Consider the following 17,896-nt stretch of genomic DNA (forward strand, 5'->3'; position numbering starts at 1 on the left):
TGAAAGTTCCCTTACATTAAGTTCACCTGTGCGTATCATAAGATGAACTTTATTAATTTTCAAACGATACCAGATCAATTAGGTTTTTGTCTGTTTTCATTAAATTTCGGTCGAAATTGAAACCAGTCCATTGGTTCTGGGCATGCTTGAGGGAACATTTGTAGATAATAACCCTTCAGCATTGTGCATGAATCAAATAAAACTCACAAGCGTAAACAATTTGCTATTTTAGTTGCAATTTTTAATCATAAATAAAATATTTGCTTTGTTATGGCAGCAAGGAATGATATATCTTTCATTTTACTAATATCTGAAGTATGTATGATTGTATTGATTCTTGACAGCTTTTAGAGTGAAACTGAAAAATAATCATTTATGGTCAAGAATACAAGCACAATAAGAATTAAAATAAAAGTACTGAGAATAGTTTTTAGAAATATGTTGTATCTCTTTTGCACTATGGTTTTCCAAGTTATATCTGAAAGGCTTCAATAGCAAACAGGAAGACAGATAGACACACATAGCAACAGCGAACAGGTAGTATGGAACTTGCAGACAATTCATATTTGTTTATGTGTTAGCTGACAATGTTGTAGATAGATAGCAAATGCCTGGCCAAGCAATATAAAGCAAGATTGGGCAAACTATAAAAGCCAATGGTATAAATTGGCAATGTAAGCCTAGCAAGGTATGACAAAGGGTAAGGCAAAGCTTAACCCAAACCATGTATCATAAGACATATGGCAAGCACTGAAGGTAAGGCAAAGGGCAAGCCAAGGCTTAACAAAAAAGCCATTGTATAACAAGACTTAAGCCTGACATTACTGGGCAAAGAAGCTAGACAAGGCTTAACCAATGCCAATGTATAATAATAATACAATGAAAACTACAGAGACTAGCCAAGTTGTCCAAAATGGAAAAATAACCCTTCCTTAGAGGCACAAGGCAATGGCCCAAACAACAATGAACAAGGGACACAATAATATAAACACCACATATATAAATACAAACATCCACAAACAAACTAAACATGATAGGATTGCAGCCCCTGAATGGTTAGTTAAACATGAGACCACTTGGCGCTTAACAAGCCAAAGTCTAGCATGGCAAGACAAAGGAAAGACAAAATAAATGCCTAGCATGGCAGGGCAAAATACCTAGACAATGATTAACCTACATATGTATGCCAATATATACATATGTATCAAGACATTGCATGACAGTGCAAAGGGCAACATAAGGTTTAACTAAAGCCAATGTAAAACAAGACGTAAGCCTAGAAAGGTAGGGTACAGGGCAAGACAAGGCTTATCCAACACCAATGTAAAACAAGACATGAGGCTAGCAGAGTAGGGCACAGGGCAAGACAAGGCTTATCCAACACCAATGTAAAACAAGACATGAGGCTAGCAGAGTAGGGCACAGGGAAAGACAAGGCTTATCCAACACCAATGTAACACAAGACATAAGACTAGCAGAGTAGGGCACAGGGCAAGACAAGGCTTATCCAACACCAATGTAAAACAAGACATGAGGCTAGCAGAGTAGGGCACAGGGCAAGACAATGCTTATCCAACACCAATGTAAAACAAGACATGAGGCTAGCAGAGTAGGGCACAGGGCAAGACAAGGCTTATCCAACACCAATGTAAAACAAGACATGAGGCTAGTAGAGTAGGGCACAGGGCAGGACAAGGCTTATCCAACACCAATGTAAAACAAGACACGAGGCTAGCAGAGTAGGGCACAGGGCAAGACAAGGCTTATCCAACACCAATGTAAAACAAGACACGAGGCTAGCAGAGTAGGGTACAGGGCAAGACAATGCTTATCCAACACCAATGTAAAACAAGACATGAGGCTAGCAGAGTAGGGCACAGGGCAGGACAATGCTTATCCAACACCAATGTAAAACAAGACACGAGGCTAGCAGAGTAGAGCACAGGGCAAGACAAGGCTTATCCAACACCAATGTAAAACAAGACATGAGGCTAGCAGAGTAGGGCACAGGGCAGGACAAGGCTTATCCAACACCAATGTAAAACAAGACATGAGGCTAGCAGAGTAGAGCACAGGGCAAGACGAGGCTTATCCAACACCAATGTAAAACAAGACATGAGGCTAGTAGAGTAGGGTACAGGGCAAGACAAGGCTTATCCAACACCAATGTAAAACAAGACATGAGGCTAGCAGAGTAGGGTACCGGGCAAGACAAGGCTTATCCAACACCAATGTAAAACAAGACATGAGGCTAGCAGAGCAGGGCACAGGGCAAGACAATGCTTATCCAACACCAATGTAAAACAAGACATGAGGCTAGTAGAGTAGGGTACAGGGCAAGACAAGGCTTATCCAACACCAATGTAAAACAAGACATGAGGCTAGCAGAGTAGGGCACAGGGCAAGACAATGCTTATCCAACACCAATGTAAAACAAGACATGAGGCTAGCAGAGTAGGGCACAGGGCAAGACAAGGCTTATCCAACACCAATGTAAAACAAGACATGAGGCTAGCAGAGTAGGGTACAGGGCAAGACAAGGCTTATCCAACACCATGTAAAACAAGACATGAGGCTAGCAGAGTAGGGCACAGGGCAAGACAAGGCTTATCCAACACCAATGTAAAACAAGACATGAGGCTAGCAGGGCTGGGCACAGGGCAAGACAAGGCTTATCCAACACCAATGTAAAACAAGACATGAGGCTAGTAGAGTAGGGCACAGGGCAAGACAAGGCTTATCCAACACCAATGTAAAACAAGACATGAGGCTAGTAGATTAGGGTACAGGGCAAGACAAGGCTTATCCAACACCAATGTAAAACAAGACATGAGGCTAGCAGAGTAGGGCACAGGGCAAGACAAGGCTTATCCAACACCAATGTAAAACAAGACATGAGGCTAGCAGGGCTGGGCACAGGGCAAGACAAGGCTTATCCAACACCAATGTAAAACAAGACATGAGGCTAGCAGAGTACGGCACAGGGCAAGACAAGGCTTATCCAACACCAATGTAAAACAAGACATGAGGCTAGCAGGGCTGGGCACAGGGCAAGACAAGGCTTATCCAACACCAATGTAAAACAAGACATGAGGCTAGCAGAGTAGAGCACAGGGCAAGACAAGGCTTATCCAACACCAATGTAAAACAAGACATAAGGCTAGTAGAGTAGGGCACAGGGCAAGACAAGGCTTATCCAACACCAATGTAAAACAAGACATGAGGCTAGCAAAGTAGGGTACAGGGCAAGACAAGGCTTATCCAACACCAATGTAAAACAAGACATAAGGCTAGTAGAGTAGGGCACAGGGCAAGACAAGGCTTATCCAACACCAATGTAAAACATGACATAAGGCTAGTAGAGTAGGGCACAGGGCAAGACAAGGCTTATCTAACACCAATGTAAAACATGACATAAGGCTAGCAGAGTAGGGCACAGGGCAAGACAAGGCTTATCCAACACCAATGTAAAACAAGACATGAGGCTAGCAGAGTAGGGCACAGGGCAAGACAATGCTTATCCAACACCAATGTAAAACCAGACATGAGGCTAACAGAGTAGGGTACAGGGCAAGACAAGGCTTATCCAACACCAATGTAAAACAAGACATAAGGCTAGTAGAGTAGGGTACAGGGCAAGACAAGGCTTATCCAACACCAATGTAAAACAAGACATGAGGCTAGTAGAGTAGGGTACAGGGCAAGACAAGGCTTTTCCAACACCAATGTAAAACAAGACATGAGGCTAGCAGAGTAGGGCACAGGGCAAGACAAGGCTTATCCAACACCAATGTAAAACAAGACATGAGGCTAGTAGAGTAGGGCACAGGGCAAGACAAGGCTTATCCAACACCAATGTAAAACAAGACATGAGGCTAGCAGAGTAGGGTACAGGGCAAGACAAGGCTTATCCAACACCAATGTAAAACAAGACATGAGGCTAGCAGAGTAGAGCACAGGGCAAGACAAGGCTTATCCAACACCAATGTAAAACAAGACATGAGGCTAGCAGAGTAGGGTACAGGGCAAGACAAGGCTTATCCAACACCAATGTAAAACAAGACATGAGGCTAGCAGAGTAGGGTACAGGGCAAGACAAGGCTTATCCAACACCAATGTAAAACAAGACATGAGGCTAGTAGAGTAGGGTACAGGGCAAGACAAGGCTTATCCAACACCAATGTAAAACAAGACATGAGGCTAGTAGAGTAGGGTACAGGGCAAGACAAGGCTTATCCAACACCAATGTAAAACAAGACATGAGGCTAGCAGAGTAGGGCACAGGGCAAGACAAGGCTTATCCAACACCAATGTAAAACAAGACATGAGGCTAGCAGAGCAGGGCACAGGGCAAGACAAGGCTTATCCAACACCAATGTAAAACAAGACATGAGGCTAGCAGAGTAGGGCACAGGGCAAGACAATGCTTATCCAACACCAATGTAAAACAAGACATGAGGCTAGCAGAGTAGAGCACAGGGCAAGCAGGGCAAGACAAGGCTTATCCAACACTAATGTAAAACAAGACATGAGGCTAGCAGAGTAGAGCACAGGGCAAGACAAGGCTTATCCAACACCAATGTAAAACATGACATAAGGCTAGCAGAGTAGGGCACAGGGCAAGACAAGGCTTATCCAACACCAATGTAAAACAAGACATGAGGCTAGCAGAGCAGGGCACAGGGCAAGACAAGGCTTATCCAACACCAATGTAAAACAAGACATGAGGCTAGCAGAGTAGAGCAAAAGGCAAGACAAGGCTTTTCCAACACCAATGTAAAACAAGACATGAGGCTAGCAGAGTAGGGCACAGGGCAAGACAAGGCTTATCCAACACCAATGTAAAACAAGACATGAGGCTAGCAGGGCTGGGCACAGGGCAAGACAAGGCTTATCCAACACCAATGTAAAACAAGACATGAGGCTAGCAGAGCAGGGCACAGGGCAAGACAAGGCTTATCCAACACCAATGTAAAACGGCAAGGCAAGGCAATTATTATGTCAATGAATAATAATACATATGCCTTGCAAGAATGGTTACCATTGCATATTTTTATCAAGACATAAGCCTACCAAGGCAAGGCAAAATACATAAGCTTGATAAGGATGCCTAGCTAGCAAGGCAAGATATAAGGGCAGAACAAAGCAAACCCAAAGCCAGTGAATTATAAGAAGAAAAAAACTTTTGTAACAGGGCAAGGCTAAGTAAATGTCATTATAAACAATACGAAGACCTAGCAATGCAATGTACAGGACAAGACAAATAGCAATTGCTAATGCATATATAAATAAAAGCTGAGAAAATCAAGGCAAGGGGCAAGCCAAGGCAAACCCAACTCGAAGTGTTTTAAAAGGCAATGTCAAATATTTTGAAAGCCAAAGGCAAGCAAGCCATTGTCAATATTAGACAACACAATTGAAAGGCAAATTAAATGCAAGCCAAGATGTAGTCCATGCTAACATTACACAAGACAAGGCCAACAAGGCAGAGCAAAGTGCAAGAAAGGGTAACACCAATTACACTGTTAGTTATTATAATTTAATGTATAATTCTTGATGGAAGCAGCAGTAACTTCAGCAGTTAAACGTGATCTATGAAAAGTCATTTAATTCAATAGGCTAGACAAAGGCCAAGGAAGTCAGAGGAAAGTGCCCGACAATGATAACACCAGTTACACTGTGAAATACAATGCTATCTATATTTGTTGCTTGAATCATGCAACTTCAGGGATAAAATATGAGCTATGAAAAGCTGACCATGCTAGACCATTACAACTACAACATTACAAAAGACAAACAAGGAAGGCAATGACATGACCATGGACATGACAAGTTAAAGGCAGGCCTAAAACAAAAACAAGACAAAGCAAAGGATCACACAAGGCAAGACAAAGACCAAGTAAGGTGAGGGAAGATGCTACAAAGCAAAGTGAAAGGCAAAACACTGAGGAAAGCAACATAAGGCAAGGCCAAGAATTGTAAGACAAAGGCAAGACCAGACAGTCTTAGCGGTGCACACACACGCACATACGCATACACCCCGCAGTACGAACAAACTTCTGTACTGTGGAAACTGGCTGCAGGTCCTGAAATCATGCTTTAAAGACAAAGTTCAAGTGGCATCTATCAACCTCGAGACACTGTTTACATGTTATAGAGGAATCTTATGTGCCTTGGGTAATATCTGGAGTGCTCACATGAAAACAGGCACCTTCAGTGTTTAGAGCAAAAGGGTCTGTCAAAATATTGGAATCTGTCTTGTGATTTCTATGAAAAAGCAAAGAAAAGATTTGTGATTGCTATGAAGAAGCAAAGAAATGAAAGGAATATTGTATGTTGTTGATTTGAGGTGTGCAGTGACTTTTGAAGATGAAAGGTGTTTTATTTGCTTTTAATGTGAACTCTTACAGGATTTTTTTATCAGAAAATCGAAATTTAACCTGAACAAATGTTTCCTTTATATTTCTTTTTTTTGTTACTTCTGAATAAAAAAAAATTGTGACAGTATCATTTAGCGTAAAATGAAACATTAAACGGAAGACGGACATTACAAATAAACTCTACAACTGAACATATCTCTGTCAGATAACACTCAATGTTTTTACTTATTTCCCAGTGGGAGAGGTTTCGGAACTTCTAATTCCTGAAGATCTAGAAACCGTCATTCTTGTACCCAGATATGCCATTTCCCGTCAACTTTTGATGCATATTCTAATACCAGCAATTTTCTAAGTTAATACGAATCCCAGAATTAAATGTCAGAATTTGAGATCTTACTTCCAACATAATGTTAATCAAAATGATTCTTAAGTCTGTGTTTAGTTCAGGTTTAAATATTTGCCAAGTTTTGTCATTTCTATTTCTTGAGAAAAGGACAAAATGCAGATGTATGACTTAAGAACAAATATTTATGTGTTTAAAATGAAATGTTTGGTAATTTTATAATAACACTTAAATGCGGTTGTAAATTTTCTGTAAAATGAGAAAACTTCAAAAGAACGATAAATGGCTTTAGCAAATAATAATGCTGGGCTAAGAGCATCTCGCTTACATGTGATAAATGAAAAATTTATGCCATAATATGAAAAATACTTTCTGCAAACACATTGCAATGTGCATTAAAAACATGATATGATTGAAAAGTGTCTTTTACGTAATAAAATGTATCAAGTCAATATTTTGCTTGAAACTGACCTGTCTCAATTTTTCACAGCACGTTTTTTGTTTCTTCATTGAATGATTGAAGTTCACTCTTTATCGTTAATATCCAATTAAAATAGTAATTATTAGGATAAATATAGGTCCCTGAGATGTATGTGTAGGCTATAATTGATCGTGATAGTGATTAATCATCATATAATAGGACCATGAAGGCTAATAAAAGAAAAAGAGTGCACACAATGCTTTACTTTGATTGGTTGGTTAGAAGGGATGAACTTTAATAAAAAAATAAGCCATGGTATCCCACATAGAACAGTTCAGAATTGACACTTCCTTTATTTCCTACCTGAAGAAAACTTTTAATCTATCTTAAATTATATACAATTTGATTTACTTGTAATTATTATGCACTAGTCAATTGTAACCATGGCCCCCCTTGGTCCGGGGTATACCAGGGATTGCCGGGGAAATGGGCCGTGTTTTTACCTTTCATGTGGCCCCGCAGTGACGGGTGAATGCGGTGGTTTAGTCCAAATATGGCTGCAATTGACTGATGCATTATTAAGGAAGTTTTGCCAAACATTTTTTAATTCATAATTTTTTTTTATAAGTAAGTGAACAATAAAATGTGAACTGACATGATTGTGTTCACTGTTGGCTTAACTGGTTGCTGAAATTTCCAACACAATCCACCTAATGCATGAAATTTTGTAACTTAAAAGTGTATGAATCACCTTGAAAAACACCTTTAAAAAAGGCATGAGTTTCCGATTGGCTTGATTAATGTTTGGATCAGTTACAAGGTACAAGCAAATGTTTCACATTTCACTAATCAGGAAGGCTTTTTCATAATCAGAAGGCTTTGATCATACATGCTCCCTTGGCAGTGGATTAGGGGTGGTTACATGGATTTTGAATTTGCAGATAATCAAAAACGTTTATATAGCAGCAAGAAAATTGAAAGTATCTTGGAACATTATGATAGGGTTAAAAAGAATGTGGAAGTATTGTTGTCCAAGAAACATCCAAAACAATTTTGCAATTTTTTTTTGAGAATTAAATTCATGACCTTGAAATTCACATGTACTACTAGCTGAGTAAGAACAATGACAGCAATAATTAATTTGCCATTTGTTTCAGTATTTATGGTCATTGGGACTGTGGTATACTTGTATTTAAAAAATAATTATAATTAAGTCCTTCATGTGAGTTCAATCTCCACCAGGGTGACACTTGTCTGGTGGTATATGTGTCCGCCTCTCACCAAAGAAATTATAGCTTCAATATCTCTAGGGTGTGATTTGTCTAGTTTTAACTTAAATGATAATGATATGCATATGTATAACAAGGTCCATCACTCTGGAATATATAGCTGGTGAGTTATGTCCCTTCAACAAGAAAGAAAAATGCCTAAGCATTTCGATGACAACCCATTTCTGTGTGCCTGTCTAGATGTCAGTGAATATATATTTGTCCAGATGGGTCATATTACAAAGGGTGTGGAAACTTGTAGAACTGTCAGGATCCCCTTTTAAACATTTCATTAACATTTGCTCCCTCTCCTGTAGTGCCATTTGTCAAGATGACAGGCTTACAGCTGCCTATGATAGTTTAATTGTCAGGGACTTTAATTTTAATGGAATCTTAACTTTTTCCATCTTGAAATGTGTGCAGACTTTCTGTTGGAAAGGACTTTTGTAAAACTTAAATGATATCTTTGTTTATTTTCTTATTTGAAACCAATTAAGATGCCATCTTGGGTGTATAAGTTATAATGGTTGATGTTGAAACCAAGAATAGCCGATTTATACAAGCTCAGAAAAGCTCAGTTAATTGAAAGCATATTTACAAGTTTTTGGGAAAACAGACAGCAGGACTATTTCAGTATTGTTACATATTCCATGTTATAGGTCTAATGATGACATTAATATGTAGTGAATTTCACGAAGCCATATCTTTTCAGAAGCTGTAAGCAATTTGTCAAAATACGAGAAAATATCCCAAGCAAGTAATCCCACCTTATCCTGGCAAGGAAGTTGATCTGGGGGTTGATGGTGAAACCTTGTCAGACAGTGGAGATCTAAAAGAATGGCACTTGTACCCAGACTTGTAACACTGTAAACCAGGATTACATGGCTTTAGTGGAATGATAGATCAGGCTATATTTCCGATGTAGGCTGTCAATCAGTCCTGGAAATACTGTTGTAACCAGTCTGAAACTGCTAATTCTTGGAGTCAACCAGTTTGTGCGTTTGCCTTCAGTAATTGTCATAACTGGAAAATACAACATGTATGCATAGCAGGAATGCATTTAAGATAATTGTACTTAATCATAGGGGAGATATTTGTATCATTCTTGAAGGGACAGATTGTAATTTGGAGATGCATGTTGCACATTCAGATTGGTTGACGCCAAATTGACAATCAGCGAGAAGTGGTGCCATGGGTGTCTCATTATCAAACTCAAGTGCTTGTTTAATGGTTTTTAGAAGGGTTCTTGAAGTCACTCTACACGTGTGAAATGTTTACCTGCAATTAGTTTTTCACAACTGTTTGGGTTTTCTCTCTTTTCTTCTTTTTGTAAAAGAAGTAAATTAGGAAGTCTGTTTTTAGTGACTGTCATAGGAAACGTTGCTCTAACTTTACATAATCTGCATGTGTTTTTTAGGCATTAGGCCATCTGAATTCACCCTGACTCTTGTAAAATTGGCAGAAATAAACTGAATGAAATAAGATTTTCATTGGTCATTATTACTTGAACTAGAAATCCCATTGGTCATTGTAAATTTAGTCAAATAAAATAAAGGATTATCAGAAACAAGCTCATTAGATCTCTGTTTGCTTAAAAATTAAAGAATTTTATTTACCCTTGAATGATTTTCCAGAAAAGTAAGACAGGTCATCTTCGGATGCTAAAAAACCCACATTATTTTGGACTTGATTATTTTTGGTGAAATCAGCTAGGTCCTTCTTCATTTCCCTCTCAGAGGCTGAGTGCAGTGAGACCTTCTTAACAAAAATGTTATTTTCAGTTGTGCTCAAGTGCTGACCAGTTACCTGACGATACAACAATAAAGGGATACTGCTGACCAGGAGCGACACTGTGCCTCCCTTAAAATTGTCCGAGTTTATATTATATTTCAATATAGGAGTGAAAAAGTAATAAAATATGCCCAAATACAATACTATGTACATGCATATATGGTAATGATATTCCTTTTAAAAAGCTGCAATGACTCAGGAATATTACCACACAAAAATTAGTCCAAAAACAGTCTTTATTTGATGGCGAACATTCAATCCATTCTGGCACTAGTCATCCCGCTGGTTTACCACAGCCGAATTGTTGTTTATATAGCTGAACTAGGTTAAAAAAATGCTAGAAATGGCTAAAAAGTTTAATTGATCAGTTCTTAAATAATTCTGTTTCCTTAGCGATTCTAAATTAATGTGGTATAATTTTGAAAGTGCAAAACCAAATAATTCAGAACTTAATAAAGACTGCACATAATGAGAATTGCTATTAGTATTTAGTTATTATATCTTTATAGAGTATTAACACATTCATATTAGCGCTCACTTAGGATGGTTACAAAGAGAAGATAATAACTTATCACAGCAGGTCATTAATAACTGATTATAACCAGCATAGGGGGTAACTGATTGTATTCAGAGGCTACATAACACCATTAGTTGAGAGTCAGCTGCTTACTGGAATGCAAGTGTAACAGTAGGGTGCAGTATCTTGCCAGCATCTTGTAGATTACATCACATGATGATGTCATTATGGCTACTAGTGGCATGATTGCTTGACCAAGTAGGGAGGCTGCCAAGTGGAGTGACATTTTGATAGCCGGACAATTCACTTGATTTTATCTATCATAGTTTTCATAGGCCTTATGCAATGTTTTTGCTTACCATGCAAAGTGGCCCACTGGCTAAACAGTGTATGTTGATGAGATTGAAAGATACTTTCACAAGGGGTGGGCTAACTGCATTATCATTGGTTTTGACATGTATGTCATTCATGAGTTGATCAGAAAACACAATGACATCTTACTTTTATGCAGTTTTTGAAAGATTATGTACTGTTACCTTATTTGCTTTAAGCTTATATCATTGAAATGTCTCGACTTTTGGTTAGGGCATGGTTATTGTATGGTGAAGGCTGTGTCAGGTTTTTACATAAGATCATTATTATTCATGAGCCTTAATGTAAGTTAACTGCAATTAGGATGCTACCTAATGTTTGTTAAAGTAAATGTAACCTTGGATGTCCTATCACATTTCTTGTTGAATGATCTGATACATGGGTAAAATAATTTTGTATCATATCATGTTTTATGGATGGTAGACACTATTATTTGATAAACATCATCACTGTAAACATTTTCTTTTATATAAGGAGAGATCTGCTGACAAAAAGAAATCCCAGAGAATTATTTTGCATTTATATTAAATTCCCTTATTAGCCTTTTTATAAGGTTTTAGATCTCATTGTTATACACAGGGTATTTTAATGTGTGTACGCATGTGTGCATGTGTTTGTTCATTGTGACCCAAGTGCAGGACGGGGAATGGGGGTTGGTACTGAGGAGATGACACACACATTGAAGTATCACTCAGTCAGATGTGAACAGTATTAGTTGCGAGGTATTGGTCTACTTGTCTCCATCTTTGGGAGGTGGAGTGGTCAGTGGAGCCAGGTCGGTGATATAAATGTCTTGTTCTTCCGGGTGTTCAGGTGAAACAATGCTAGATGTTCCGAGTTGATTGACAGCACTTCAGACAACAAAGGTGGCAGTCAACAATCCATGAATCATGTTTTCATAGCCCCGTCTTTTCTCCTCATATTTTCCATGTGGTAGCACTTAAAAACAATTTTCGACTCATTCCAAATTCTTCACACTGTAATCAAACCACTTTTGCACTTTATGTTGAAATTACCTCTCAATTCATCAGGGTTTGCCACATTGTTGATGAAATTGAAACTATTGTTATGTTCGTAAACTGATGACAAAATTGTGGGGACACTGTTGCTGTATCAGTTACGAAAAATTGTCACCTCGGTTTGAAATCAAAACCTCCCACAGATTCGCAGGTTTTTGCTGTCAAAATTTAAATTTTGTGATCATCCATGCACGGAATTGACTGTACATATCTTTATTGGGTATTATTTTGTGATACGGGTAGATGAAAATCTTGGGTAAAGCGTAAGTGAGAATGAAGATATTGTTATAGATTAGATCGTTGATAAATTTGTCACAGACAGTTCATTTGACAGTTGTGGTCATATTGTAACACTATTTCTAATTGACGACATTGTAAAGGTGTAATGAATATATTTGATCTTCTACATCAGTGGGTTTTGTCCAGTAGAAGAGCCATTTAGAGTGACTAAGATTTTGGACAAAATATCACTCACAATAAAATATAGAAAGTATGAATTGAGTATATTTTTAAAATGACTTCATCTGTTTTTGTAGCAAATTTGTAATTAAAGAACATAATTATAGTAATGTTAAACGATGTGCCGATTGTTCAGAACGTTGCTGAAGTTAACAATGTGGAACATTTTAATGTTTTCTTCATGTTAAAATTTGAAACACAACAAATCACAACTGTATCCATTCAACTTCTAGAGCAGTAAAAATTTGAAAGTTAACAACCATGCTGTTAACAATGTTGTTAACTTTAGAACAGTTTGAACAATCGGTCCATTATGTTATAAACTGCACAAATTGCTGTACATCTGATGCAGAATGAACATACACAATATATCATAATACTGGTTTCAATAAAGAAGAAAAATACACAACCTATGAATAATGTAGTATTAAGTTATGGCATCATTGTAATACTTCAGTTTTTGATGTATCCATAGCAACAGATACCCATCAGAAGCTGACATGTATCACCTTGAAAATTGTCCCTATTGACGGGATTTTAATTGGTTTTAATTGTACACATAATTAGTTTTTGCTTTAGATATTAATTGTGTATGGAAGAGTGTAGGGATAAGGTTATGATTTTTTATGACATTTGGTTATGAAATTCGGGTTTAGTTTACGTCATGAAACTTTGGAAGAGTATGTGTCACTTGAACATGATTTTGTGTAATATCGGAAATTGTTCTTCAAGTTCATACATCTATATATTCTAGTGCTATTTCATAGTTTTGTTTAATCAACCACGTTTTGAACGAAAACTTGGTTATTAGAATGGTGTTGTCATTAGGCAGGGGCTTTGGCATTCGGTCAGCATTTGGTCCGGTGGGCAGTCGTCAAAGTTGGGGTTTACAGCGAATTGCTTTAATTTCGTTCATCATGTAGACACCAAACTTTTAGGATTGCTTTTGGGTCCATTCTGTCAAAGGTCAAGGTAGCTGTTACTAAAGATAGAAATTTGGTTTTAAGTGATTAAATTGAGTTTGGTTCATCATATGCACACCAAACTTGGTGTTTAGTAAAAACATGTGGAGAGCTAGCTCTCAAGGGATTGCGTTGGAGTCCGTTCGATCAAAGGTCAAGGTCACCATTAACTAAGCTTGGTTTCTGGCGGTTAAATTAAGTGTCATTCATCATATTGACACCATACTTAGGCTACAGTAATAATGATGTGGAAAGAGAGCTTGGAATTGCTATTGGGTCCTTTAATTTGACTTTCGTCCAAGGTCACCATTTCTAGGTATAGAAATTTTGTTTCTTTGGAATAACAACAGTTATTTTTATCATATTGACACCAAACTTTGTGTATAGCAACAAGTGGAGAGCTTTCTTGGGATTTTTTGTGCTCCATTCTGTTGAAGGTCAAGGTCACTGTTAACAAAAAATAAATAAAATATGAAGAGGTTATGGAGACCTTTCATGAGATTGCAAGGTCACTGTAAGTAAAAATAGAAAATGGTTGGTACTGAATAACTTTAGTTAGGTTTGACATATTGCGACCAAACTTGGTATATAGGAGGAGTTTATAGAGACCATGCATGAGATTGGTTTTTGGTCCCCTTAAGGGACAAGGTCAATGTCACTGTTACTTAATAAGGAAAATAGCTTGTTCTGAAAACTTTAAGCCAGGTTGACATATTGTGACCAAACTTGGTATGTAGGAAGACACATATGAAGGACTTTCATGTGATTGTGTTTTGGCCCCTAGTGTAAAGGTCAAGGTCACTGCTACTAAAAATAGAAGAAAAAAAAACAGTTGAAACTGAATCTCACAACAAAGGCTGAACTTCTTTAGTCAATCATTGAGAACCTGATTTTGTCGCACTGAGGTGTTTCTTGTTTACTTTACAAGTTGCGATTTGTGACAATCCTCTCTGGTTCACTTGCTCATTTCAGAATGGTAGAAGAAATATCACTAATAACATAAATTAGCCTTATATTGGATGCACTAAGATTTTCAGCTGCTTTGGTGTTTTCGTTTGTCTTTAATAACCAGGAGTATAATTAAAATAATTTTTGGTTTTGACCTTCTGGTATCTTTCTGGTAACCACCATAACTACTGGCTGGTTAGATACTCCAAACAAATTTGAAATATTAGGGGTTTCAAAGCTGCTATTATTATTTAAAAAACATCACTGACTGGTTTAGCAACAGTGAACCTAGTAATTATTGAAATGAGAATTTTAGAGCAAAGGTTTTAATTACACGTCTTGGCAGATGCGGCACGCTTCAGCTTGTGGTGGACCTGTTTTGGGTAATCATCCAGTGTTAGGCAATTATCGTATTTGTTAAAATGAGATTGTAAAAATGAAGTTGAAAACTGTTCACTTTCTTTCTTTTATTGTCAAAAAAAAATCACTGTAGAGAACTAAGATAATTTCAAGGTAGAAATAATATTGTGATGTCCATAAGGATAATGGAAAATAACAAAAGTGCAATGCAAAGGACAGGCCCCAAGATTGCAATGCAAAATAATGTCATCCAACAACAAGTGCCTGCTCTTGATAGTTGTGTTCAAGAGATTATTTCAAACCCCTGTAGGCACCTTAGTTGCTTTTAAAGTATACTGAAGACTGCTATATAGACAGTTGCTCATCATAATCGTTATTAGTAAAACATATAATGGCTCTCCATGGTACATGAAAAAGTCTGCTATGAAATGCTGGGATGGAAAAGTGCAAGTACCTATAAAACCTTGTAAATAATTAATGAGCGTACCTCTGAACTGCCCGCCATGCACATAAAGGCCCAGGTTTATGGCCGTGGAATTCTGTAGACCTAATGACCAGGGTCGGGCCAGTCATTAACAGGTTATTAGAGTTTAGTACCTGGACCTCCCAGACCTGTGGCTGCCTCAGCTGTCAACAGTTCAGTGCTACCAAACCCCAGATCAGCTTGGTCAGAGAAACTTGTCAGGCTTTTCTGTTCAAGCCCGAAAAACAAGTCTACTGGTGCAGGGTCTGTTTCTACTAACATCTTGAGTCAGAGTTTGAATCTTAGACTTAGAAGCTTGAAACCTTATGTTTCAGAACATCTGAAGTATAATGATTCATATAAAAGATGTCTGGTTGACTGTAGAACAGATTATCTGTAACAAGTATACAAATGTTGAACATCTTTGCTCCTGTAATAGGTCCTTTACATAAAAAATGAGATTTTGCTTTTCTGAACCCGAGTCTCAAACTCACACTCAATACATTATAGCCAATACAGGCCCATCTAGGACTTTCAGGCTTATGCTCATCTGGACTAATACTGTCTCTGTGGAAACAAATTTCTTTTCTTAATGTCACATTTTGATTTATTTTTTTGCAATATTGTAGACAACCCACAAAATGAGCCTCCTTTGCAAAATTTCTTTGCTGAAAGTGGCTTTAAAATAAAAATAAAATTTCAGTACAAATGTTTTCTTCAGAAACGAGATGTAAAGCAGCGCAGCTTTTAAACTTGTTTAAGTTTTCAATTTTCTTATTATGTTTTTATACTGGGTTAATAGAATTTTCTGTCATTTTCAGGACATAAGAAGCGTGAATGGTCTTTGCAACCAGTGTGTTCTTCAAACCAATGGCACCAGGACATCAGCATGATACTGCAGTAGGTGGGGACATTTGCATGCTTTGTACGACCTTTAATGTCCAGGCAGGATTTAGTACTTTCCAACCATTTCAATAGTTAAAGATTGCGTCTTTCAAAGTAAATTACAAATCTTTTTAAATTCATTAATATTAGTGTGAGTATACCATGTGATAAATTACGTCATATATGCTACATCAGATGGCCATATTTTGCTTAAAATGAAGACTTAAATCAAAAATTACTTTTCTTTTACTACACAATTTTAAATGAACCAAAGGGCAGTCTATGCCGCTTAAAGGACCGCGCCTTTGTTTTATTACCGGAATTTGATAAGGTGATTTATAATAGTTTCATCAAACACTTCAACAATAATGGTTCCAAAATAATGTTTTGACAGTGCTCCGTCGGATGGCCATATTGTGAAAAAGTTTGTCAAAGTGTTATAGGAAACTACACTCTCAATCAAACTCTGGTAAAACACCGAAGGAGGGGCTCCATAAGCGGCATAGACTTCACTATGTTTCATTTAAAATGGTGAAGAAATAGGAAAATTATCTTTGTTTAAAGTCTTCATTGGAAGCAAAAAATTGCCTTCCGACGTAGCATTTGTTACCCAATTTATCACATGGTATACTGACACACTGAATATGGTGGAGCATTTTTATACTCCCAAGGGTCGTATTATGTTATGGCCTCCATCGTCTGTCCGGCCGTCTGTCCGGCCGTTAGCAATTCCGTGTCCGGGCCATAACTTGATAACTAATAAAGCGATTTTCAAATAACTTTATACAAATCATCACTACAAAAGGATGTGTCGCGCGCAATTTCCAGGTCCATACCTCAAAGACTAGAATCACCATGGGGGTGCGTTAGCAAATCCGTGTCCGGGCCACAACTTGGTCACTAATAAAGTCATTTTCAAATAACTTTATACAAAGCATCATTACATTAAAAGGATGTGTCGCGCGCAATTTCCAGGTCTATACCTCAAACACTAGAATCACCATGGGGGGGGGGGGGGGGACATTAGCAATTCCATGTCCAGGCCATAACTGGGTTACTACTAAAGCAATTTTCAAATAACTTTATACAAATCATCTCTACATTAAAAGGATTTGTCAAGCATGCTTTCCAGGTCCGTACCTCAAAGGCTAATTTCACTGGGGGGCATTAGCAATTCCGTTTCAATATTGGAAGTTTAAGCCTTTGTTGTAAACACTTCACTTCTAGTAAGCAGTATACTAGCATAACCTAAATGTTTATTAAAGACCTCAAGCCGAATCTACTTCGGGCGTATAATGCTCCGTTTCGCGGTGCTCTTGTTAAGGAAAAGTTATAAAGTGAACCTATGACGAGTTTTATAACAAGTGAAATATGAGAAAATGTTGTATGTATTACCTGTGTACACTTGAAATAAGGAGTGCTATGTGATGAAATAATATTGTAAAGAATGGTGACTGATTTTCCTCGAATAAGAATGAGCATTCAATTCCATGCATGTGTATTTCCGCTATCAAAAAGAAAAGTTGACATGATAATATTATAATGACCAAATTGTTGAAGACTTTCAATGTGAAATGAATTAACCTCAAGTACTGACAATTATGTCCAAGAGGGAAGTTCCTTGATGGAAAATGATACAATATAAAATACATACTTGAATTAAGTACATTCAATTGCTTTGCACTGAAGTTTCTGCATTAATATATAT

At 37.6% G+C, this 17,896-nt stretch overlaps 1 protein-coding gene across 3 annotated transcripts in view; it reads left to right on the plus strand.

Moving 5' to 3' along the window:
* Positions 1 to 17,896, plus strand: part of LOC128234605 (roundabout homolog 2-like) — a 137,436-nt gene that overhangs the window by 52,593 nt on the left and 66,947 nt on the right. For 2 of the 3 annotated variants that reach the window (XM_052948925.1, XM_052948927.1), the window contains exon 3: positions 16,125 to 16,207. The gene's annotated coding sequence lies outside the window, so the exon portion shown is untranslated. The remainder of the gene's footprint in view (positions 1 to 16,124; positions 16,208 to 17,896) is intronic. The other variant, XM_052948926.1, reaches the window with a different exon arrangement.

The sequence above is a fragment of the Mya arenaria genome, chromosome 5, assembly GCF_026914265.1.
Source record: "Mya arenaria isolate MELC-2E11 chromosome 5, ASM2691426v1".
NCBI classification, from domain to species: domain Eukaryota; kingdom Metazoa; phylum Mollusca; class Bivalvia; order Myida; family Myidae; genus Mya; species Mya arenaria.